This window comes from Podarcis cretensis (genome assembly GCF_951804945.1).
Source record: "Podarcis cretensis genome assembly, chromosome: 10".
In the NCBI taxonomy this organism is placed as follows: domain Eukaryota; kingdom Metazoa; phylum Chordata; class Lepidosauria; order Squamata; family Lacertidae; genus Podarcis; species Podarcis cretensis.
The window spans coordinates 75,198,136-75,222,128 of record NC_137179.1 but is presented as its reverse complement, the minus strand read 5'-3'; the positions used below and the strand labels follow the sequence as shown (position 1 = coordinate 75,222,128).

The window sequence follows — 23,993 nt, the reverse complement described above, 5'->3', positions numbered from 1 at the left end:
ATGTGGACAGAAGACAGAGATGTCTTGAAATTTTTGAACTTTTTGCAAAAGGTTGCTAAGGTTTTTCTGGCTGGCAAAAGCAGGCTGCTCAGATTCTTGGCTGCCTCCTTGACTCTGCTTTAGGACCTGTGCTGCATACCTGAAGGAGCATCTCTACCCCCATTGTTCATCCCACAGACTGAAGTCCTCCTCTGAGGGCCTCCTTCTGGTGGTTCCCTCACTGCAAGGAGTGAAGTTACAAAGAATGAGGCAGAGGGCCTTCTCAGCAGTGGCACCCCCCCCCCCCGTGGAACACCCTCCCTTCAGATGTCAAAGAGATAAACAATTCGACGGCTTTCTGAAGACATTTGAAGGCAGCCCTGTATCAGTAAGTTGTTAATGTTAGACTTTTTTGTGCTGTTTATATTCTGTTGGAGGGGGAAAGCTCAGAGTGGCTGGGGCAATCCAGTCAGATGGGCGGGGTATAAGAAAATAATAATAATAATAATAATTAATAATAATAATAATAATATGCTTGCTTTCCATCGGCACTAGCTACATATTTGTCAATAATAAATTGATTACAAAACCTCCATGCACCCACCATGGGCATTGCAAAACATAAAGGAAATCAGAGTTTGATGGCAGACTTTTAATTATTAATTTTAATTCTTATTATTTACTAGTCAGTCACATAGATAATTAATCCATATTAGACAGTGATCTATTGAACAGATCCCAGTAACATTCACAAAGGCAGCAGCAATGTGTAAAATGTTTTTAAATCCATCTGCCCATCCCATTTCTTTGCTCTCTGCTTAAACCCCATGGAATTTCTTTATATTCTACACATCCAACTACCCCTGTAGCCAACAGTGTATCCCTATCAAAGTGGAGAGAGCACAAAGTGACCTGGAAACTAATCAGGATTTTTAAAAAATGCCCAGATACAAGGTGAATCTTGGGGGCAGTGCACCCTAGTAGTATTTTGTGGTATCCATGAGATTTTCTTAGATTTCCTTATGTGCCCCCAGTCCCCAAAACATTGGGGACCCCTGCCTTAAAATTACAGTTTTTCACGGTTTGGACTAATTTCCATACTAGGCGTTCCATTACCCATTTCAGTGTAATGTCTGTAGTGAAAATCAGCTGTGTAGGGAACAGATCCACAAGGATCTATCAGTTTCTCCAGCTATCTATAAACCTACCAAGGTGTTATACAGAATTCTTAACAAATCTGTCTCCCTGTGTAGCTAAATTTGCAAAGTGCATTTTGTTCTACCTGATTTGAGTTTCCTCCAAAGAAAAACAGCTTATGGACCAAAAATAGTTTTGTCAAGTGTGAAGAACAGGCTAGATTCAACTCGGTGATGTGTGTCATTCTATTCTATATGTGAAGTACAACATTTGTGTCTGCAAACAGGGTTTTGCACATGGCTGGATGGGGGCTATTTGTCAGAAACCCATCAGGTGAAATTGGTGTGCAAGGGATGATTAATAGACATAATATTTGCTGATGTTCCTAGCTTGAAAACAACATTTCTTCGAGCAGAGACAGCAAGCACATTGATTGTTGATTCAGAAAAGTAATCGGTATGAAAAGCACCTTTTCATCTGACAAATGCCAAGACCTTTTGGTTTATTGAAGGTCCTATATTCTCTGTGACAGACAACAAGGGAGTCATTTCAGGAGAAGATTTTTGATATTTAAAATGCAACCAAAAGGACACAATTTCACTGGGTTTAGTCACTAATACAATTTTGGAGAAAGCCAACTGCTATCCATCACCAGGTTTCTGTGATGTCTTTATTGGTGAAATCCAGGAATAGATCAAGGTAAATGTCTAGCATGGTGGCTCTCCCTGGGTCCAATGGTCAAAGGCGGTGTTTTAGTTGCTCATAATTAAGCCTGTTCTACTGTTGCTTTGTTGTGATGTTCTGTGTCCCTATATTGATTTTTTGGCGAGTAGGCTTCACTGTTGTAATATTAACTTTTATTTTCAGTACATTGCCTTGAATAGCTGCCGGAAAGCTGACATACAAATTTATGTGGCAAATAAAACACAATGGCCTTTTATGGGCTGGCATGTCTAGGAATGCATGTCTAGGGACACGGGTAGTGCTATGGGTTAAACCACAGAGCCTAGGGCTTGCTGATCAGAAGGTCGGCAGTTTGAATCCCCGCAATGGGGTGAGCTCCCGTTGCTCGGTCCCTGCTGCTGCCCACCTAGCAGTTCGAAAGCACGCAGTGCAAGTAGATAAATAGGTACCGCTCCGGCGGGAAGGTAAACGGCATTTCAGTGTGCTGCTCTGGTTCGCCAGAAGTGGCTTAGTTCTGCTGGCCACATGACCCGGAAGCTGTACACTGGCTTCCTCGGCCAGTAAAGCGAGATGAGCGCCACAACCCCAGAGTCGTCCGCGACTGGACCTAATGATCAGGGGTCCCTTTACCTTTACCTTTTTATGTCTAGGAAAGGGCAATACTATTATTTTATTTGTTGTTGTGTTTATTTCATTTACATCCTGCCTTTCCTCCAACAATCACAAGGTTGTGTATGTCATGGTTCTTCTCCACCTCTTACAGCAACCCTGTGAGGTTGGTTAGGAAAAGAGATGGTGACTGGCCCAGTCATGGCCGACAGAAGGTTTGAACCGGGGTCTCTACAGCTACAGTCTGCCACTCTGACCTCTGCAAACTGTGCCAGAAATACCCTCTCCTGGCTCCTCCCTGCACCCCACCTTGCTCTTGGCAAGGATTGATAACTTTTTTCCCTGTCAGTCAAAATCAATAAATAAATTGCTTGTCATGTTGGAGCCCTGCCAGAAGAAAAAATGGGCAATCCTATGGGCTGAGGAAGGGGAGCAATGATGGCACATAACACATACTGTTAGCTTTCTGCTTCTTGGGAACAGCAGTGCGAGGTTGTGCTACATTTCCCTTGTCTTAAATTGTAGGACATTGCTGCCCCCCCAGTCCAAATACAGCATGCTGATTTCTGCCCTGCAGCTGAAACTTATATTTCTGCCAGGCTGTAAATCCCCACCCCCACCCCCCCGCAGGAGTCCCCAGCCACTTGGTCCAGGGTGGGCACAGTTGGAATTCTGAGAAAGTGTTGTGGTTGCCAGTCACAAAATGGCTGCTGAGAGGGTGTGGTGTAACATCCAACAGAGCAGAAAAGGAGGCAAGGTGATGGCATGCCCATCCATCAACCATCAATGGGAAACGGCACCTGCACTAGCCACTGCTGTACTCACTCACAGAGCAAAGGGTCTCCCACCTGACAAAATCCCTCATATTTTGATCTCTGAGGATTAAAGGGAAACTGGAGCAGAGGTGCAAAGCCTTTTCCAAGTGTCCCTGCATTTCCCTTTTAAGTCTCAGAGATCAGAATCAGACTTAAAGGGGGGAGGGACTTGCAAAAGGCTTTAAGACAGCCCCACACTTCCATCTGAGCAAACAGGAGTGCAGAAGCAGTCTTAAAGGCTTTGCAAAAGCCTTTTTGAAGTTTTCAAAGGGCACTTTTGCACAGGACTTTAATTCCCACTGATGAGTAGGAATTAAATCACGGTGCCTTGGCTGAACAATTTTGTTTCCTGCTGAGAACAGGATCATGCAGCTAATGCAGAATTAAACTCTGTCCCCTGCACACCAGCTGATTTCCTCAGTGGGGGAAATGACCCTGTGAGCCCAATTGGACCCTCTGGTGGGCCAAAACTGGCCTGCAGGCTGGTGGTTCCCAATCCTTGCTCTACCTGGGAGGTACAACAAAGCTGGCTGAGCACATGCAAGGAAAACATAGCAAGCTTCCTTACCTTGAGTCAGACCATTGGTACATTGAGCTCAGTATCATCTATAGTATCATCTCCCTCCCTCCCCAGCCAGTGTGGCCAATGGGCAGGGATGCTGGAAGTTGTCGTCCAGCAATACTGGAGAGTAACAGAGAGAGATAGCAGTTCTGGGGGCTTTCAGATGGCTTTTGCAGCTAACTGGAGATGGCAGGGATTCAATGTGCATACGAAGCACCTCTTCCTTTTATTTCCTCAATTGTGTTGGAAGGAATGCACAGAGGGCAAGCAGTCAGTCTGTGTGATGTGTCCATACTGTGGCTATAGCAAAAATGGATTGGTGACCCAGTAGTATTTCTGACATAAATTTGGTTGTTTTCTAAATGTGCAGGCAGCTGGACAAGCAAATGAGTCAAAGATTTTTTAGAATGAAAAAGAAATCTAGTTTTGAGTCTTGCTTTGTGTGTATTCCCTGTTTGCAAAAACAAACAAACACAGAGAAGGCTTCCTCTGCTATTATCCAGCCTAAATGCAGCAGCATAGCTGTGCCAAGTTCAGTGCTGATTTAAATCTGAGGAGCATTTTGTGATAGATGAGAGATAGATAGATAGATAGATAGATAGATGATAGATAGATAGATAGATAGATAGATAGATAGATAGATAGATAGATAATAGATAGATAACATAGATATAGATAGATTATATATATATATTTTCAACAAAAGCCTTCCTGAAGGCACACTTCCTACAGCCGTTTCACCAGTGATGACTAATGAAGCTTCCAGCTACTGCTCACAGGGGACTGAGACAAGTGTTAGGGTGTGAGAGGCTGAGAATGCATTCAGGCCAGGAATCAACATATTTGGGCGATTCATCTTCTGTACCTGATGGAAAAGTGGAAAGAAGCATGCCCCACCATGCAGATGTGCATTACACAAAAGGTCATCCTTTGTCCACCTTAAAAGAAAGATTTCACACATCAAGACTACCTAGCTGTATAGTTTAGAGAAAGGAGGGCTATGGGTGGGGGGGATGAACAAGGATGGTGAAAATCATATCTTGTTTGTGGACAGAGACGTCCCGCCTCCCTCTTACTTGATAAAATAAATTATGGTGCCTAAAAGCAGCTAGTGATGCTATCAGGCCCAGCTCTATAAATGGGAACTGTTCTCATGTTGCCAACCTCTGCACCTTCCTCACGGAGGTCCCATGGAGAAACACTGCATATGATGATGCAGATGAAATCAGCCTTCTTAAAGTCCAGAGGGCATGCCAGACTATTCTCAGCTTTCCCTTGCCTGTGTATAATGAAATCCAATAGAATACGATCACTTCCTCCCAAGGTTCCCTGTACTTTCACTTCATCATTCAGTACCTTCCTGTTCATAAGGGCCAGGTCCAAGATAGATGATCCCCTTGTTGCTTCTTCCATCTTCTGGGAAATGAAATTTTGTCAGACCTTACTATCCTGGCAGAGTTTGAGTTCCAAAAGATATTGGAGAAGTTGAAGTCTCCCATGACTGTTATATATCTCCTTTTTGAATGTTTCATAATCTGCTGTAGTAAGGAATCATCCAAGTCTTCAGTCTGGCTTGGTGGTCTATAGCAGACCCTTACAGTAAGGTCACTGTTGTTTCTCTCGCCTACAATTTTTACTCATATATTCTCAATCTGCTTTCCATGCTCCAGGTCATGGATCTCTTCACAAGTGTTACACATTCTTTACAAAAAATGCTGCTGCTCCTCTCTTCCTGTTTGGTCTATTCCTTTTGAACAGGTTATACCCCTCAAATCCTACATTCCAGTCATGAGTCTCATTCCACCAAGTTTCAATAATGCCTATTAGGTCATATTTGCCATCCTGTATTAAGAGCTCAAATTCAAACTGCTTGTTTTCCAAGCTCTGTGCATAAAGACAAGAATACAGAGAACTGAAATTATGAGTCATTCCCTCCAGCTATTTTCTTCCTGAAGTTTCCTGCCCTTTAGCGGGTTTCTGTAGCACCACCTCAGTTTCTTGTGCATCAATGAAGATATTACCCCCAGTGCCAGGTATTTCCCTGTTGTCTATACAGTGGTACCTCTAGTTATGAACTTAATTCGTTCCGGAGGTCCGTTCTTAACCTGAAACTGTTCTTAACTAGAGGTGTGCTTTCACTAATGGGGCCTCTTGCTGCCACTGCGCCGCCGGCACACAATTTCTGTTCTCATCCTGGGGCAAAGTTCTCAACTAGAGGTAACTCTTCCAGGTTAGTGGAGTTTGTAACCTGAAGCGTTTGTAACCTGAGGCCTTTGTAACTTGAGGTACCACTGTAATATCCCCCCCCCCTCAGGATTTAGTTTAAAGCTCTCCTGATCAGGTTTGCAAGACTCTTAGCAAACACATTCTTGCCAGCCGTTGTGAAGTGCAGCCCATCTCTTGCCAGAAGTTCTTCCTCAAAGAAGCTGAGACCACAGTGCAAGAAGCTAGACCTTTCCTTACAACACCACCTGCACAGCCAATGGTTTACTTTTAGTATTTTCCTGCCTCTTTTTAAAAAGCGGATATTGCATTTTAGTTACAGCTATGTTGGTTTTTATTATTATTATTCATGCAAGTTATTGTAAAGACAATTAAGAGAAGGTTTACTGTAAATGTCACATGAACAAAAAAAAATATGTTTTCAATGTTGTTTTAACTACATTGAACTCTTTTAACATTTTTTAAAAAAGAGTCACACCATTTTTATTCCCTAATCTTGAAAATCTCCCCGTGCGGAATTGCTTTGTGATTTATAGGAGCATTTGAAGCCCTGGAGGAGTTGTCTGAATTTCAGGATCATCTCATGCTTTTATTGAAGGGGCTGGGGAGTCCTCCAACCCACTCCAGTAATTAACATTACACATTAGGCTTTTCTTTCTAACAAGTAAATGCTCACAGTAATTTCGAGCATCATTTGCTGCATATAATATCACAAGTAATTAGTAAGCAGTACAGTATTAGGAATTTAGGGAGGGCAGGGGCACATGACAGTTTGTCTTGCTATTTAAATATATCCTCTCCAAGTGGGGCCTGCAGCAAAATGCTGGTATGTGGGGTGCTCCTGCTCACTCTTCCAAGTCGCCTTCCCCGCTGCCTTCCATTTCATGCACACTGAGCATGCTCAGCCATCATTGGACCATTTTTAAGTCTCCCTCCCCTGGGCCTTTCCCCTAGAGCTTTGTTTTTGTACCTTTGCAGAGCCCACTTGCACCTGTGTTTTGTGTGAACAACTGTGTATAGAGTGATTCACTGCAGGCATTGCAGATGGAATGCTACAGATAGACCGTCTCTGCAGGAGAACCAGGCTGGGTTACAGAGGAGGGCGGGCTGAGCAGGGGACCACAAAAGCAGGGCAGGGCAATCAGATTTACACCAAGATGCAAAGGCTTTCGAGTAGATTCAAGGGAACAATGCAGTGTTTGAAGGGCATTGATATTCATCCTCACATCTCTTTATCTCGTGAATCCTCTTCTCCCAAGAGCAAATCATGTGCCATATATTAAAAGCAGGCTGGATTTCTTAGGCACCAAATATAATTCTTCTGAAATTAACTCTGGGATTGATTGAAGGAACAAGAATAACATCCTCTAGTCATAGTTGTTGAAGGGACCACCCAATAGCATTTGTTCTTAAGAGTGGGCTGGTGGAATAAGATGGAGCAAAATTTCAGATAAAATAAAGGCTTTCAAAAGAGGAGGGATTCAACAAAGAATAGTGGAGGAGAACAGAGAAGGATTATGTCCCAGATGGTAGATGTTAGCACATAGGGGATAGAAAACTTAGTTGAAAAATATTTTTCCCCCTCTGATTTGAGATTACAAGGAACTAGGGGCTGGTGGGAGATACAAATAGGCACCCACCCCCATACAGATGGAGAAAATCAGGCTGCACACATGCAATTTGTTTGAGAATCAATGGAGACTGTGCTTTTTTCACCCTGTGTAGTCCACACAGAATTTGGATCTATTTTTGTAAAGATCTATTTGCCCCTATAAAGCACTTCTTGAGAAAGTGGTTTCATTCTGACAAATTTTGCGGGAGGTGGTCTTTTTAAAAAAATCAATCACAAACTGAAGTGGTGGAAATGTGCAGGTAGAAATGGGAAACTGAGAGAAATTGAAATGAACATATTTGTCCATCGGGGCATCGCTGCTTCATGATAGCAGTCAACGCTAGAGCATTTCTCCATTTTCTCAGGGCTGAAGGAAAAGTTAGTGGTGGTAGCAAGCTGACTTATCAGATGAAGTGGGATAGATGGGTAAATGGGAAAGCACATCCATCACAGGAGATCCTGAAAAGGAAGGAATTCTTCATCCATCTAAAAGGGCTTTAACTTCTCAGTGTTGAGATGAAAAGAGAAAAAAATGTGTTAGATCTTGGAGTTCTTCCCCCTCATTGCTGTCATTGATGTTTTGCCTGAGTAAGGATTGACTAAAGAATTAAACCTTGAATTACAGGTAAATTCCTTAATTAACATACAGATTTGGTTAAGTAGTGTGCAAGGATGGCTATTGGCAGCTGAGATAAGGGAGAGCAATGGTTGAAAAAAATTAAATGGATTAAAACATTTAACTGGCTTTAGGTTGTCTAATGAGTTATTAACAGACTATATAATCCTCCTCTATCCATGTCCTCCACCCGCTGTACTTATTATTCTCCAAAAGATAAACATGGCTGCTTCTAGTGGGGTTTTGTTTTCAAGTGACTTGTGTCTATATCACTGAAGACCTGCAGCCAGTGAAGGTGAGGATCTGCAAAGCAATTCAGGGGGCTGGGCAATTTTATTTCCCCAGCATGGGGAAACAGCCATTGTGTCCCAGGCTCATTCTGTGGTATTTGTAGTGAATACGACCTTGAGTGTCAATGTGGGGGAATGTGCTACATAAGTGGCATTCAAGTACAACATTTCTTGTTTGCCTAGAATGGACATGCAAAGGGAATGCTTGTTCCAGCCAGTCGAAAACTTCCTTTTTCCTCCTAGGCTGGAGCATCCTTCCTTTTGCATGTGACCAGAGGTGGGCGTGACCTTACCTGTGCAGGTAACAAAAGCACAAGGTACAAAGCCCTTCTCCCTTCTTTTTAACTTCCTCTCGTTGTTGAAGCAGCTTTTTAGCTAGAGATGCTTTCAGCCAACAGAGGACAAAGAGACTATCTCCATATTGGATAGACTCACATGTATTTTTCTGTAACTAAGTCTGCCTTCTGTAACTAAGTCTGCCTTCACGCATGCACAGACGCTCAAAATGATGTCACGTGCATGGGCGGAAGCGGCAAAACATGACCCGCACATGCACAGACGCGCCATCGCGTCTTACGTTCTGTTCAGGATGCAAACGGGGCTCCGGAACGGATCCCGTACGCATCCTGAGGTCCCACTGTACCTTAAATAAGATTGTGGATAATAAGATTCTTTTAACAGGGAAATAAGGAATCTTACCAGGAAACTATATTGAGAAGCTTAAACAAAGCTTGCAACCAGCTACCCGCTGTTGCTAGTGCAAGTTAGGAAGGATATTAATAAACAATATATCCTCTCCGGCCTCCCTGAACATTCCCACAAGGAGTGACAAACCTTGCCTGCTCCAGGGGATGAGACAGGATGGCATTTATGCAGTCAAGAAGACCACAGCATTTGGAGAGAAAGAGTGGCATGAGAGTGTGGAATATGAAACAGTCAAAGACCCCACTGGGGTACCAGTAGATGAAGCTGCATGGGTTTGATTGTGTGAGCTTGTGGTGCCCAGTCTGGGGCCTTTGGGTGCTGTTTGACTACAGCTTCTGCAGTCCATGGCATTTGGCCTGCAGTTAAGCAACATCTGTGACCTTTGATTTGGCGGTGGGTCGTTCTGAGTGATGTGATATGAAGCATAAGGCTGCCAACCCTTGCTCCCTTGACATAGTGACTCCAACAAAATTAGTTATTGACTGGATCTATAGAGGAAGAGGGAGACCAGTGAGTGAACAGGCCTGGGGAGGGGGGCAAAGAACTGACCTAGGTGACCCTTTTGGCCCCCTCAATCCTACAATTGCAGGAAAAACAATCTTATCATGTCAGTGACTAAGTCTTAAGTCCTCTGTGCACTAACTTACCTGGAAATAAGCCCCTTTACGCACAGCAAGACTTACTTCTGAGTAAATAGGAATGGGATTGCAATGCAAGAAAAAACAAAAGTGCACAGGTGAGTTTCCTTTTCTAAACAGTCATATTGACACTGTAAATGTCATTTAAATAGCCTCACAAGGAAACTTCAAATAAATATATCTCATCATTATGTGTATTCGACTGATTATGTTTCTTCTAACTTCATCCTCCTCTTGTTTTCTCGGGGGTAAAATATAATATTTTCCCCCTGACCAGCTTGCCGAGTCTTAAAAACTGCTGCAATTGCATTTGAGTTTATATTACAAACAAGATAAAATTCCCTAGTCTGTCTCAATTTCTCTCCTAGGAAAGCAGAGTTCAGTCAAACTGCACAATTAATATGAGATCACTTTTGGGAAGAAGAGGGGTGGGTTAGGAAAAGATTGCGTGAAGCTCTGCAGCTCTCTTCTGGGGGATTTCAGGTCTATGCAAGGAAGCTTAACTCACTTTCCTATAAAAAGTAGCTCATTGTTTTCCTGGAACTGTCCTATCAGGTATGTTTTCCTTTAAAATTGCAGGTTGCATCCTTTTCATCCTATGGCAGATGCACACCCTCCATATGCTTGAGTGTCTCGTGCTCCAGAGCTTGCCTTGCAGTGCCAGAAAGGTACCTCTTGCACAGCTGAGAATCGCAAGATTTGGATGCTCAACCTTTTGTGTGTGCGTGTGAATCGTTGCAGATGATGTTAAGTATAACAATTCAATTTACTGAGATTGGGAATGTTTAAATGCATTACTGTGTGTTTAATTCTGGAATGTTCCCCAGTAATTATCCACCTTCCTCCTCCAAAGGAAATATGCATTCTGTTGCCTAATGGCTGTGTGGGTTGCAGTGCTGCTATAACCTTATCGTCTTTGCATATCAGCAGAAATGGACCTTTGTGGCCTGATCCCACCAATTCACTGGTGTTGTTGGGTTTCCCCCCAAAAGGAAGGAACCACTTGGATCACTTAACATGATATATTGATGCTAACTATATCTCTCTGTGATTCCATAAGCATTGTGCTCAAAATTGCCACAATATCCTGCTGTGTGATACTGCCTCACCAGCACAGCTGCTAGTGTATCACTTCTTTTCAGCAGTCATGCGCTGGCGCATGGGAAGAAAGGCTTGGGAAGAAAGAAGCTCTTTGTAACAGTTGTAGATGTGAATGAAATTTTACACGTGCAATATTGATATCTAGCCAAAAAATAATAATGTGAATAAATCCTGGGGAGAGATTTGAAATGACTGAAATGACTTGAAACATTTAGAGAAAAAGTAGAATCTCTCTCTACTGTTTTTTTGACAAAGTGAAGCTGGGCCCCATAAGGGCTTATGCATGTTCAGTTGTATTTTTACTTTGAGAAGAAGACTCCCTCTCTCCTCTTCAGAGCTTACCAATACCTGCTTCACAAACTTTTGGCAATTAGCTATTTGTACAATAAATGTCATGATTGCAGGTGTGCAATGCAGGTTTTGCATTGCATAACCCGTTTCAGAGGGTTTCCTTTTGCAGAATTTGGAATGCTGGTTCTCATAATTTTGTCATAGTCTGGGAAGAAGGATTCATGAAATACAGGGAACCACTAGATGCCTGTGAGTAGAGATACGTGCCAAGCACAGAGGCTATGTCTATTTCCTGGTCCTGGTCTTCTAGTTTCTTGCTGCTCAGTCCATGTGCTTTCAGGGCTGGAACCTTGCTTAGACAAAGAAAGGGAAAATGAGAAAGAAGGAACCATGTGGGCTAGATTAAGAAGAGAGCGAGGAAGCACAGTCTCCCAGCATTTAGCAACAGCTCTCCATTTGTGTGTTAAAGCCCACAATCTAGCATACCCGTTTTGGGTTTGTCCTCTGTCACCCAGAATATGATAGTAATTTGTCCATGATTTTTGTTTTCCTAGATAGTTTTCCACTGAATTACTCACTCCCAGTTTAAAATTACACTACATTTCATAGGACAGGCCTTCAATTTAACAGTGCTTCATAATGTTAGTTCCACCTTGTTTTGCTTGCAGTTATTATGTTGATTTGGTAACTACAATTCAGGTCAACTGACAGTGCAAGCTGAACCATGTCTACTCAGAAGTAAGTCCGATTGAATTCAGTGGGGTATACTGCCAGGAAAATGGGGTTAGGACTGCAGTCTTTGTCATGATAACTAGGTTGCACCGGAAATCAAAGGTAAGAAGTTATTTATTCTCAGTGAGCTAAAGTTTGGGGATTGGGGCAAATGGCAGGATGAACTAAGCCAGGCCGTGAATTAGCATCTTGTTTCCATGTGTTTTGAAAATGTTTTCATTGTACAAAGGAACGGTCGCTGAGAGAAAAAAATAGGGGGGGGGATAGACTCTGTAGCTGTGGCTCTAACTGACATAGCCTGTGATAATTTGGACACAGGGGAGCTTTGGGTGTTAGGAATGGGGTAACTTCAGCTGGAGAATTCATTCTTGTATCTTACAGCTGGTTTGCAGGCAACACTTAGAATCAGAGATTTGGAAGAGACCCCGAGGGTCATCTAGTCCAAGCCCCTGCAACGCAGGAAACTCAGCTCAAGCACCCATGACTTAAGGGTGATGTGATGGTTTAGCCAGCTTACAGTCATTCACACATCTGAAAACCCAAGAGATTTTTATTTTTGCCTTATCAAAAGCCTTCGGTGTTCAATTTGATTATTGTGTTAATTGGAGCCCCTATTTATTAATGGGAGGCTCTTTCCTTTTACCAGCTACATGGCAGGCAGAAATGCATGAGGTTCAGTTCAGTCACTGATCCCCATGTCCTTAAAAAACTTTCATTTGTTGGGTTTTAGCTGACCATGCCCCCTTTTAAGGCACAGAGCCTCTGTCGGAAAGAAAGGTGGCAACCTGGTGCTTAAGTTTCTCTGCACTTGGGATGGACCCCTTCCTATTCTTTAGAGGAAAAGATGTCACAGTTGTAACACAGATTAACTGATTATATCTGTGTGAAACATTTGCTCCGTGCAACTGGTTCTCAGCACAATGCTCACTTTTGCTCCCTCGTTATTTCTACACTTGCACCTGGAAATTATAGGTTCAGCTAAGGCCAACCCCACATTATTTATTAGGGTTCTAAACTAACCAGGAAAGGGGGGGGGGGATAATCAGCTTGACCTGCTCCTGTGCCTTGAGTGGCAGCTTGATGTGTGGAAAAACTACAGTCTGAAGCTCTTCACACCATAGAACTAAACATTATTACTTGCTAATGTCTGCTCTGCATATCAATCTGTGATCAAAGGCAAGGCTGAAGAGTTGGCAGCCCTCAAATTCAGGTTTTTGTTTCACTGAAGTTGCAGTTCTGTGGGTGGAATTCAACTAAATTTTAGCACATGGCTAAGTTAGGTCCATTAATTTCAGTAGGTCTATTCTGAGTAAACTGAATCCCACCCTATGCACACTTACCTGGGAGGGAGCGGCTTTGAAGATAGCATGGTTTAGTACATATGTTTAAGAATGGGCTGAATCTGTTCAAAGATAGCACAGCACCGAACATTAGCTATATATTACTGTACCCTATAGGGTCTGAGCTGATTCTCATGGCAGATTCATCTAGTGAAGAATGCAAGTAACATGTGGTGAAGACCAGCATGTGTGAAAATGTGTTCACAAATCTAACACACTCCACATAAATTGATTTTGAAACAATAAGCTCATGTAATCAGCTGATAGCCACCAAGTGTAGTCAATTGATGTCTATGTCTATGTGAACCACAGTTCTCAGTATTGGGAGGATGATTTCTCGCTGATATTTATTAAAAATGCTGCATTTTATGTAATGTATTTTGAACATATGCTGGCAAATAGCACCCCCTAAAATGCCATTTTTAAAAAAACAGCAACAGCAGCATCAAAGAGTCTTGTAGCACCTTAAAAGACCTGCAGTTTTTTATTTTCATACTATTAAGTTATTTTAGTCTCCATGGTACAGAATTTGAGAAAAATTGTTTGTGTTCTTATGGCTCTACAACAGCTGATCACAGAAACATTGATAGTTTTTGGATAGTTGGTACAATGGATGATACAGGGGTAAAATATTTATGGACAAAGAAGTACAAAAGGCTGAGCTGTGTCTCCTTCCACCACTGAAGTTCTGTGGCTCTGATCACTCACTAATTAATGGGTCAATAAGGTTTCTCATGCATATTCACAGATCTGCCCTACAACTGAAAGATTATGTTCAAATATTTTAAAGCACCATGATTTTGTGTGTTTTTTTTAAAAAATGTGTTCACTTGCAGCTTCGTCTAGAGTAAATAAATAGTATGGTTTTATTCTGATTGCCTGGATCAAAACATGCAAGCAGCAAGCAATATCATTCATGCAGAAAGGGGGGAATATCCTCAAAATGTACAGCCATTGTTCTGTGACAATATATTTGATCAGGTGACTTCTACACCTTGCAAATTGTTTTCATGAATATTTAACCAACCAAGGGATTGTATGAGTGGAAATTCAGGCTAAGTCAGTGTCCTTAGGCTGTTTGACTTTACATTCTGCCAAGAAAGGTATTTTAAAACTAAAATTCGATCACTTCCCTACCAAATCAGTTAATGGCATTTCTTAAAGATTAAAAAAACACAGAGCTACAATTGCTTTTCTTAGATAAATACATTTTAAAGCTAAGTCCTGGATTCCACCCCATTCCTCTGAAATTGGTACAAACAGTAAAATTATTAAGCAAATAGACTTGAAATTAAAATGCACACAGTAAATTAAAAGGTGTGGAAAATAACTGACATAAACTATGTATAGTGCTAAAAATACACATATGACCCACATTCCAAAGGCAAAGATAACTTCTATAGCAAGCATAAAAAGAATATGCATATACACAAAACATACAAAAATGAGTATAAAATGAGAAAGGTCTTGCCAACAGAGAAAACAGTGAAAAGAAAGATATAAATGAGGATTGGGCTATAGTTTCATAACTAAACAAATGTGCTTTGGGTAGGTTGCCCTAGAATATTGGTGACTATGGAATCACAATGGTAACAAGGAACCGAAGGTGATCTTCTGTTTTGGCCCCCCTGTCTGAGGACTGACATTTTTACATAAAATAATGAACACACTCTGACAGCTCAACCTAACAGGAAGTTCTCTCATGCATGTCTCCTGGAAATAAATGGGAGCTTTGCAGGAGCATTCAGTGGGGCTTGCACAGCACCTCCTGGCAGATTGTCCCCAAAATGTTTAGATCTCTAACCACTATATCTGGTCAATTCTGTGTTCTGAATCTCTTCACTCTTGCTTTGCCTTTAAGGAGGAAATTCTGTTTGTCATTGGCCATCAGATTTAAGAGCCAAAAACCTCATGCAACCAACAAACAAGTAAAGCCCTCTTGGCTGCAAGTCTCATCATGCCATTTGCTTCTCTCAAATTTCTCTCTCCTCGCTCTCTTTTTTATTTGGGGCATGCAGGAAGAGGTCAAGAGAGAACAAGAGGGCTCACACCTGCTACATCTTTTGAAGGCTCCCGTTTACACCCAAGAAATAAAACAAGCCGGATTTCCAGCCCCTGCTTCTCTGCTCTCTTCCCCACTGCAGGGGTGCCAGGTCCCTGCTGCAAACCCTTTCCCACTTGCCCATCCCCTGCATACGAAGTTCGAAGACTTCCCGGGAGGAGCAGACCAACGCTAACCATCCAGGCATGCGAATCCAGAGTCAAACCACACTTGGCCCAGAACATGAAGTCCATCATAGAGGATTAGAGTCTTGGAGGGGTCTTGGGGACATCCAGCCCACCCCCTTGCTCAGCAATCCTTAACCACAACATCTTCTCTATTCCAAATGCACCGTGTGGTATATAATAGTAATTATTATAAAAATAATAATATTTGGGGAGCCACTGCATAGGGCTCAGCTCTGCGCGGATCCCCTTCGGATTCAGTCATTCGTCGCCTGGGCTGCTGGCCCAGCTTATCCCGAAGACACCACGACGCTTCCCGAGCGAGCCCTGGCGCCGAAAACTTTCCCCCTGCCGCCCTCGCCCGCTTTCGGTCCTGGGCAGCTTCTCCCGAGGAGGAGGCGGAGGATGTCGCCTTACCTGGCGCTGGCGGGCGACGCTCGCTGGCGGCGGCGGCTGCACTTCTGGTCCTCCACATCATCACCATAGCGCGGGCGGGCGGGCGTCCTTAGAGATCCGAAAGAGATGTGGAGGCACCCCGGGGAAATGCCAGCACCCTCTTCCTTGGGGAAGGTGGTCCTCCTCCTCTTCCTCCTCCTCCCCCTGACCCCCCGCCCCTCTGGGCATCAAGGCTGGCGTGAGCGGAGACGGGTGGGGGCCAGGGGGCGTCGGGAAGAGGCAGCGCGCAGCGGAGACCGGCCCCCTTTCCCAAGCCCTCCTCCTCCTCCACCCGCCACCCTTCCCCACACAGCCCCAAATCGGAGAAGTTTCACTGTCCCCAAGTGATGCGCTTTGCTGCAGCCCCGCATCTGGGGACTGCTTCTCCCTTCCAAACCTATCGCCTCTCTCTCTCACACACACACTCTCTGCCCCCCTCAAATCCAGAGCTCTGAGCGACCCCCCCCCCTGCTCGCTTGCCTAGGATTGGGCTAGCAGGATGGACATGGGGCTAACTTCGCATGGCCGGCAGCTGAAATCGGCAGGTAGCCCTTGAGAGGTCTAAATCTGCCTTTCCTCCTGCTGCAGCCCCGTGTTGCTTCTGCTCTGGAGTGACAGCCCTGGAGAGGCAGACTTTGATGCGCGCCTCGTCCCCCTCGGCTGTTTAACTCCACTTGCAGCCCGGGCAGGCGCCCCAGCCCCTCCGGTCCCTGCTTCTGGAGGACCAGACGCGGCCGTCTCCTAGCAACGCCCTCATCAATCTCTGCGGGATGCTCTGTGATTGGGCCGGGCGGAGAAGGGAGATGCGCCCGTTTCCCTTCTCCGAGAACGCTCAGGATGCTGCAGCCTGTTGTTTGCGTCTTTCCCGCAGCGATAGGTAGACAAGACCCACTGGCTTGGGGGAGCTGGATAGTGTTGCGGGGGGGGGGGGGAGGACAGAGAGAGGCTGGAATGCAAAATCAGGGTCATTATCCGCTGCCTCTGTCTGCTTCTGTCCGGGGTGGTATATCAACTTAGATTCTCCTATTGTCTCTATTCTGAGAAACAGCCATTCACAAACTCCTCACTGTGGTTCATAGATCTTAATGACAGTTTGGATTGGAATTTAAAATGTGCCTAAATGTGCCTTTAAAGTGTGCTTATGTTCTCTGGTAGATGACAATCAACAGGGGAGTGAAAGGGGGGAAAAAGGTGAAATAATCATGATGATAAAAATTAAGAATCTTTTAGGATATTTAATATATTAGGTATTGTACACAGTATAATACATACAGGTATATAGTTATTATTAATACAGTATAACTTCATATATATATATATATATATATATATATATATATATGAAAAATGAAGGACTTGTACCAGAACAGCCAGGTGTTAGCAAGCTCAGTGTCTTTCAACACATGGAGGTGAAAACAGGTTAGAATGAAGATAATTCAGCCGCCCTCTCCCAAAAAACCTTGGGGGCAGTGGTCCAACTCTGTACAGGTACAATATCCTTTGAGAGCTAGCTATGGATGCATCTAGGGAAAAGACATTTATTTATATCCTACTTTTCAAAATTAAAAATCCCTCAAGGCAGAATGCAACAGGAGAAAACCATAAATTAAAGTCCTCACTAAAACCAACCTGTATAAATCATGAAGAGTGAAATGCAGGAGTGCACAAGACTCGACCCAAACCCAAGCAATGGATAATTTGGCAATTTGTCTTATAGAAGTAGCATGTGCTTTGTTGGCACATTTCATAAAAGAAGGGGCAAAAGGCTTGGAAGCAACAAGGAAGTGCCTTATGTGGAGCTGAAATTAGGGGATGTTGTAAAGAGAAATAAATTTGGTTTCTTCTTCACTCTAAAAAACTTCGGAAAAAACCCTCAGTGATCTTGGCAATCAAAAAAGAAGTGTTTATTTATCACCACAGGGCAGCAGAACAACATATTTCATTCCCAAACTACACACATACAGAGAGAGAGAGAGAGTTCATATCCTGCTCAACAAATATATGGTATATTTATTTCAATTATTTGTTTTAAATGTTTATAAAGCTCTTCATATTAAAAACACACACACACACACACACACACACACACACACAACATTGCAGTGATAAACTTTCTGTCGTTAAGGATGACAGAATACAACTCATTTTCTTCATTTCCTAACCCTACCAGAATCATTTCCATTCTAACTCTGTCACTCCATAGATGCTCCCACACAGGGCTTCTTTGCCCTGATTCCCTCCCTCCCTGCTGACATTCATGCATTTTATTTGTATGCCACTTTTACACACACACACACACACAAATTTGTGCTCAAACTGGCTTAGAACAAATAAATTCCTGAATTACAGGGGGTTAGACTAGATGACCCTCGGGATCCCTTCCAACTCTACAGTTCTATGATTCTATGAAACAGGGATGCTGCCTGGGCATCAAACAAACACTCCAAAAACATTTCATAATACCATAGCAAAACAACAGCAAATATAACAACATACCAAAGAAACCACATTCTAATACTATAAATTATAACACAGTCACTTAAACAACATGTTGCACCCATGTGCTAAACACCCAGCCCAACCCCTTGATGATCTCTCCCAGTGGCTTCATGTAGATGTTAAAAAGCATGGGGGAGAGGACAGAGCCCTGAGGCACCCCACAAGCGAGAGCTCAGGGTCTGAACACTCACTCCCCCTACTTCCTGGACCAAGCCCAGGAGGAAGGAGTGGAAGCACTACATAAGTGCCCCCAACTCCCAGCCCCTCTAGACGGTCCAGCAGGATACTGTCCTCGACAGTATCAAAAGCCACTGGGAGATCCAGCAGAACCAGGAAACAGCTTTCACCTCTGTCCCAAGCCCACTGGAGATTATTGACCAGCACAACTAAGGCAGCTTCCATGATGGGGTCTGAAACCCGACTGGAAGGAATCTAAACTTTCTGCATCCTCCAGGCGTGCCTGGAGTGGTTCAGCGACCACCCGCTCAATCACCTTGCCCAGGAATGGAATATTTAAGGCTGGGTGATAATCGGCCATAGTAGCTGGGTTCAGAGATGGTTTTCTAAGAATTGGTTTAATAGAATAAGAAGAATCAGTCAAATTAGCAAGGATAATTGCATTGCATAATAGAGGAGCAAGTCTTGTGTTTATGCCACACAGTTTTCACCATGAGGGCCAATGCACACTGAAGCATTTCATGTTCAGTCCAGCATTTTCATTTGGGCCAGAATATGTATTGCGTTTGCCATAAGAATGCTGCCCAAGATAGCTTTCCCCCTATCTATGGCATCCCTTCTCTACCTAACATTTGTGAATACTGACCATGCCTCTCTCCTTGCCTCACCTCAGATTCCCTCTGGCCCAGAAATTCATAGTGATATCAGATGCTATATAATATTGGATTCCCACCACTGGGTACTAACACCTATGAAATGGCATCCTTTGTCACTTATCAAATATTGAAATGAAATATCTTAGATAAAAATTGTATGAACATTTGAGAATCCAGAGAACAGTTGAGCTACGTATCAAAATAATTACAGTGGTACCTCGGGTTGCATACACTTCAGGTTACAGACTCTGCTAACCCAGAAATAGTACCTCGGGTTAAGAACTTTGCTTCAAGATGAGAACAGAAATCGTGCTCCGGCGGCATGGTGGCAGCAGGAGGCCCCATTAGCTAAAGTGGTGCTTCACATTAAGAACAGTTTCAGGTTAAGAACGGACCTCCAGAACGAATTAAGTACATAACCAGAGGTACCACTGTATTGGGAAGAAATTTCTTGCAAAGACATTTCAAATAATGCAGCAGAAAGGAGGGGTCAGTTGCCATGTGGCAGCCATATATATACCTATCCATGACAAATACAATGCATACTTTGGCACTTCTGAATGTTTCTTCATGTTCTCAGATCCATGGGGGTGGGGGCAACCTGCTGCTCTATTTTTTGTGTTCATACAGGTGGAAAAGAAGGGAGAAAACTGGGGGACATGCATAGGGGCACAGAGCTGGCCCTCATTGGGCAAGGTGAAGCAATGCCCTTTTGTGGGCAGCAGCAGGCCATCCCAACAACTCCTGCTTAGCCCTCTGGCCAAAGATATGTGTGCCCAGGCCTGTCATGCACCCCATAGACTGTTGTCTACTAGTGGAGTGGGCGGGTGTTATCCCATTGCCAGTGTTGAAAGGAGATTCAGCTGCCTGCGGAGTCTGTAGGAGCACATGGAATAGGTGTAAGTCATTATCTTGTCCTTTGCCTCAGGTAGCACAATCTCTTGGGGCAGCTCTGGGGTGGATGAAGAGAGGGGTGGGGCAAAGAGGGTTCTCCACCCAGTTTTGGCTCTGGTCCTGCCCCCTCCCCCAGGCAGGAGGCTTCCAACAAGGGGGGGGGGGAGTATCATCCGCAGAATGCAGTGAATGAGTGTGGCTGCATTCAGATGTGGGGATTAATGTGTTCATCTGACCGGTTATTGTGCTAGCATTTTCTCACATTCCTTTTGTACTTGTGGTACCTTTTGAATTATGGCTCTGTTGCTCTTTGATAGATATATTGCCATGTCTCACTGAATTTGAAATGGTGGGGAAGAACCTCAAGCAAGGATATCACTCCAAATTTTGTGTGGCGTTATCTTGAAAAACCATGGGAGGAGGAGGAGCAGTTTGGATTTGATACCCCGCTTTATAGCTACTCAAAGGAGTCTCAAAGCGGCTAACAATCTCCTTTCCCTTCCTCCCCCACAACAAACACTCTGTGAGGTGAGTGGGGCTGAGAGACTTCAGAGAAGTGTGACTGGCCCAAGGTCACCCAGCAGTTGCATGTGGAGGAGCGGGGAATCGAAGCCGTTTCACCAGATTACGAATCCACTGCTCTTAACCACTACACCACACTGGCTCTCCAGTAAATGGAGAATTTACAGTGCAACATTCCTGTGATTTTTCTAGTTAACAGGGTTGCAAACTGACACCCCCCCCCGAAACAGTTAACATCAAAATGAGCACTCAATTCTGCTTAATTTCTAGAAGTAACTTTTATGATATGTGAGTGAGTGGGAACTGATTTTTAATGTGTGGGCTGCTGCCATCCTATTTGTGCTGTGATTGCTGGTATGTTTTTAATTGAAATTGTGTGTGTGTGTTTAATTGTTTTTTAATAATTGTCCCCTCGACCACCACCAGCACTTCCGCCAATGTTTTAAGTTGTTCTTATTTTATCTGTAAAACTGCCTTGAGTCTCTATCAGGAAAAAGATGGGGTATAAATAAATTAATAATAGACAAACAAACAAACAGCAGGTAAGGAAGCACCAAGAAGAAGGAATAAAGTTTTGCCTGAAAGCAGCCTCTGTGTTTACTTTTTTTTTTTTTTTGGATTTTTAAAAATTGTTTCACAATAAATAAGTTTTCACAATACATTTTCACAATACAATGAAATACAATGCAATGAACGAAAGAAACTAATCTACAGGAAATAAAGAGAAGAATGAAACTGAAGAAAGAAGAAAGAGAAAAAGAAACTCTGTCACCACTGTATCTCAACTTTCATCCCCTACAGAGGAAGCTGTGCTCTCACCTGGGCTCATCCTTCTCTTCTCACAGCCTCCCACCCTGTGAGATCTCCCCTGACCCACCTCTCCCATGGGGTCCATACTGTCCTTCCCCTTCATTTGTATATAGTTCTTACCAAAGTACATTGAGAGAGAGTAAGAATATAGGGATAATAATACGCTACCAAGAAATATAAAAATTAAGAGAGAAGAAATAAATAAAAGGACCTCCGGCTATCCACCTGTCAGTTGTGTATACACAATTTCTTCAAAATAGTCAGATGCACAATTTGGGTTACTCAATTATGTTTCCCTTTACTGGACATGGTTTTCCTCACCTTCCATCCAGAGCTCTCCAGTTCATTTACTTTTTTTCAATGCAGAAATTCTAAAGGAGATTCTCCAGTTACTGCCTTCACAATTATAAAACATTCCCTCTTTATTCTTTATCTCCTCCTCCAAAAGAAAACTTTTTTTTACTGTATTTGTATATTAACGTATAGTAGTTCAATTGTTTTAAAATCTTAATTCACATCCCAATCCATTTCCTGTGTCATTTTCATCCAGATATCAGTCCTGTATCCATATATCAATCAATCAAACCTTTATTGCATTAGCATACAGCCATAGCAGGATAAACAAAAAAATGCTAGAAACAAACAACCACACAAAATTCAAGGCGATATTGCTGGGGTTATCCATATATCAGTACATCAATCCTGTTTGTCATTTTTCTCCTCTTCTTCTAATTAACCAGAGGGACAAGATTCCATTCAAATTGCATGCAAATTCTATCCTTTCTCTGCTGTACTTCCACTCCTAGGGGTTTCTCCAAAATCAAAACTCCAGTATTTGGCAGTTCTGTTACTTCCAGCCTTTGCTCACCCATTTACAACTCTGCCATTCCATTCTGCATTCCATTCTGCATCTCTGATTCAAGAATTTTTTCATCTTTCCCTTTGGCTCCCCCCTCCCCCCTTGGCATAAATCTTAACAAGGAAGGCTGAAAAGCACCACAGAACAACCCCATAGAAAACTTTTCAGAGATAGAGAATCTCCTGTCTGTGTCTATATTTCTTTGATTTATATTTCAAATTGAGCTTTCTGCTTATGTTCTCCTGAGCACCATCACTAATAACTTGAGTCAGTCCTCAGGTCATATTTTGCACAAGCACTTAAACTGACACATAGATAACTTCCCAATTAATTTATAGGTGTAGATAGTTAAAGAGAAAATAGAAGGATCGGAGAAGTGGCAAATCTTTTTGTTGGATTGATCTCCAGCATCTTAAGTGGTGCTTGGGAATGCTGAAATTTTCTCCCACTCCCAGATCACTCACCCGATAGAATTTTTCTATCCTGTTGGTGAACAATCCACTCTAGAGCTTCTGGAAATTAATCCCTTGTCATCTCTGACAGCAAAGTTAAAGACAGCAGATAAATAAATCTGTCATTAAACACCACTTAATTGCAACTTTCAGAGCTCTAGCAGCGGTTCATAAGAGTTGCGACCAACGTGGATAAACTCCTCCCATGAAGTCTGCGGTCTGTGTGTTTACATTCATGGTCAGGAAATAATGAACCAGGGGTTGGGAACCTTGTGGTCTTCCAGATGTTGCTAGATTACAACTCCTGTGACCTCTTGAGATGGAGTCCAACAGCATCTGAAAAACCACAGGTTCCCCATCGCACAGGCTTCCCTCTCTGCATGACCACAGCCACCTACAGCTGAATGAAAAAGCAGAAAAGAAAGGGCAGTTTCAAGGAATCTGCAATGTAATGTTGTTTAGCTGTTACAATGAGGGTCATGGTTTGCAGATGTGTCAACAAACACCATGAAATGACTGGCCTTCCGTGTGTAATGTCCCCAACACTGCCATTTCAGCCCTACACCACTGATGTAGACCTGTGGGTGGGATGACAGAATTTCCCACGCTACTGCAGAAAAATCAGTGACTGCAAATGCACGGCAGACTGACTCATCCTTAGGGAAGCTAGATCAACATTTCAAGAAGGGTTCATCATGTTCAAGATCACATAGCATGAAATAGTTGTTACCCTTTAACATCCTTAATTACCTTTTTCTATGTACACAATCAGCGTAGTAAAAAAGGGTGTAAAGATTTTTTAAAAAAACTTTTTCAATCCACATTGAAGTGTAAATCAAGGGGAACTTAAAGTGTTTTGATGGGAATGATTTCCTTTCATAAGCTTGCCATGACTGAAATAATGGGTTTATATTGCAGTTGATTAAACGCCATATTAGTTTCTAATGTGTCACTGCAGCTTCGCGATAACATTTTTCACATCATCCGCCAGTGAACAGAAGAAATTCTATTACAGAACTCAAAGTAAAATTCCTTATATAATTTTCTGGCTGGGACCAATGGCCTGCTGATCTGTTCTTGAAAATGTGTCATTTCCTCCTTGGTTAAATAAACAAGTGTTATCTCACAG

At 43.0% G+C, this 23,993-nt stretch overlaps 1 protein-coding gene across 2 annotated transcripts in view; it reads right to left on the bottom strand.

Annotated features, from left to right (window-relative positions):
* GRM3 (glutamate metabotropic receptor 3) overlaps positions 1 to 23,993 on the bottom strand; it is a 145,814-nt gene that overhangs the window by 75,055 nt on the left and 46,766 nt on the right. The window contains exon 1 of one of the 2 annotated variants that reach the window (XM_079993602.1): positions 15,978 to 16,847. The exons of the other annotated variant lie outside the window; for it this stretch is intronic. The gene's annotated coding sequence lies outside the window, so the exon portion shown is untranslated. Of the gene's footprint in view, positions 1 to 15,977; positions 16,848 to 23,993 lie in introns of those variants that run through there. 2 annotated transcript variants of the gene reach the window in all.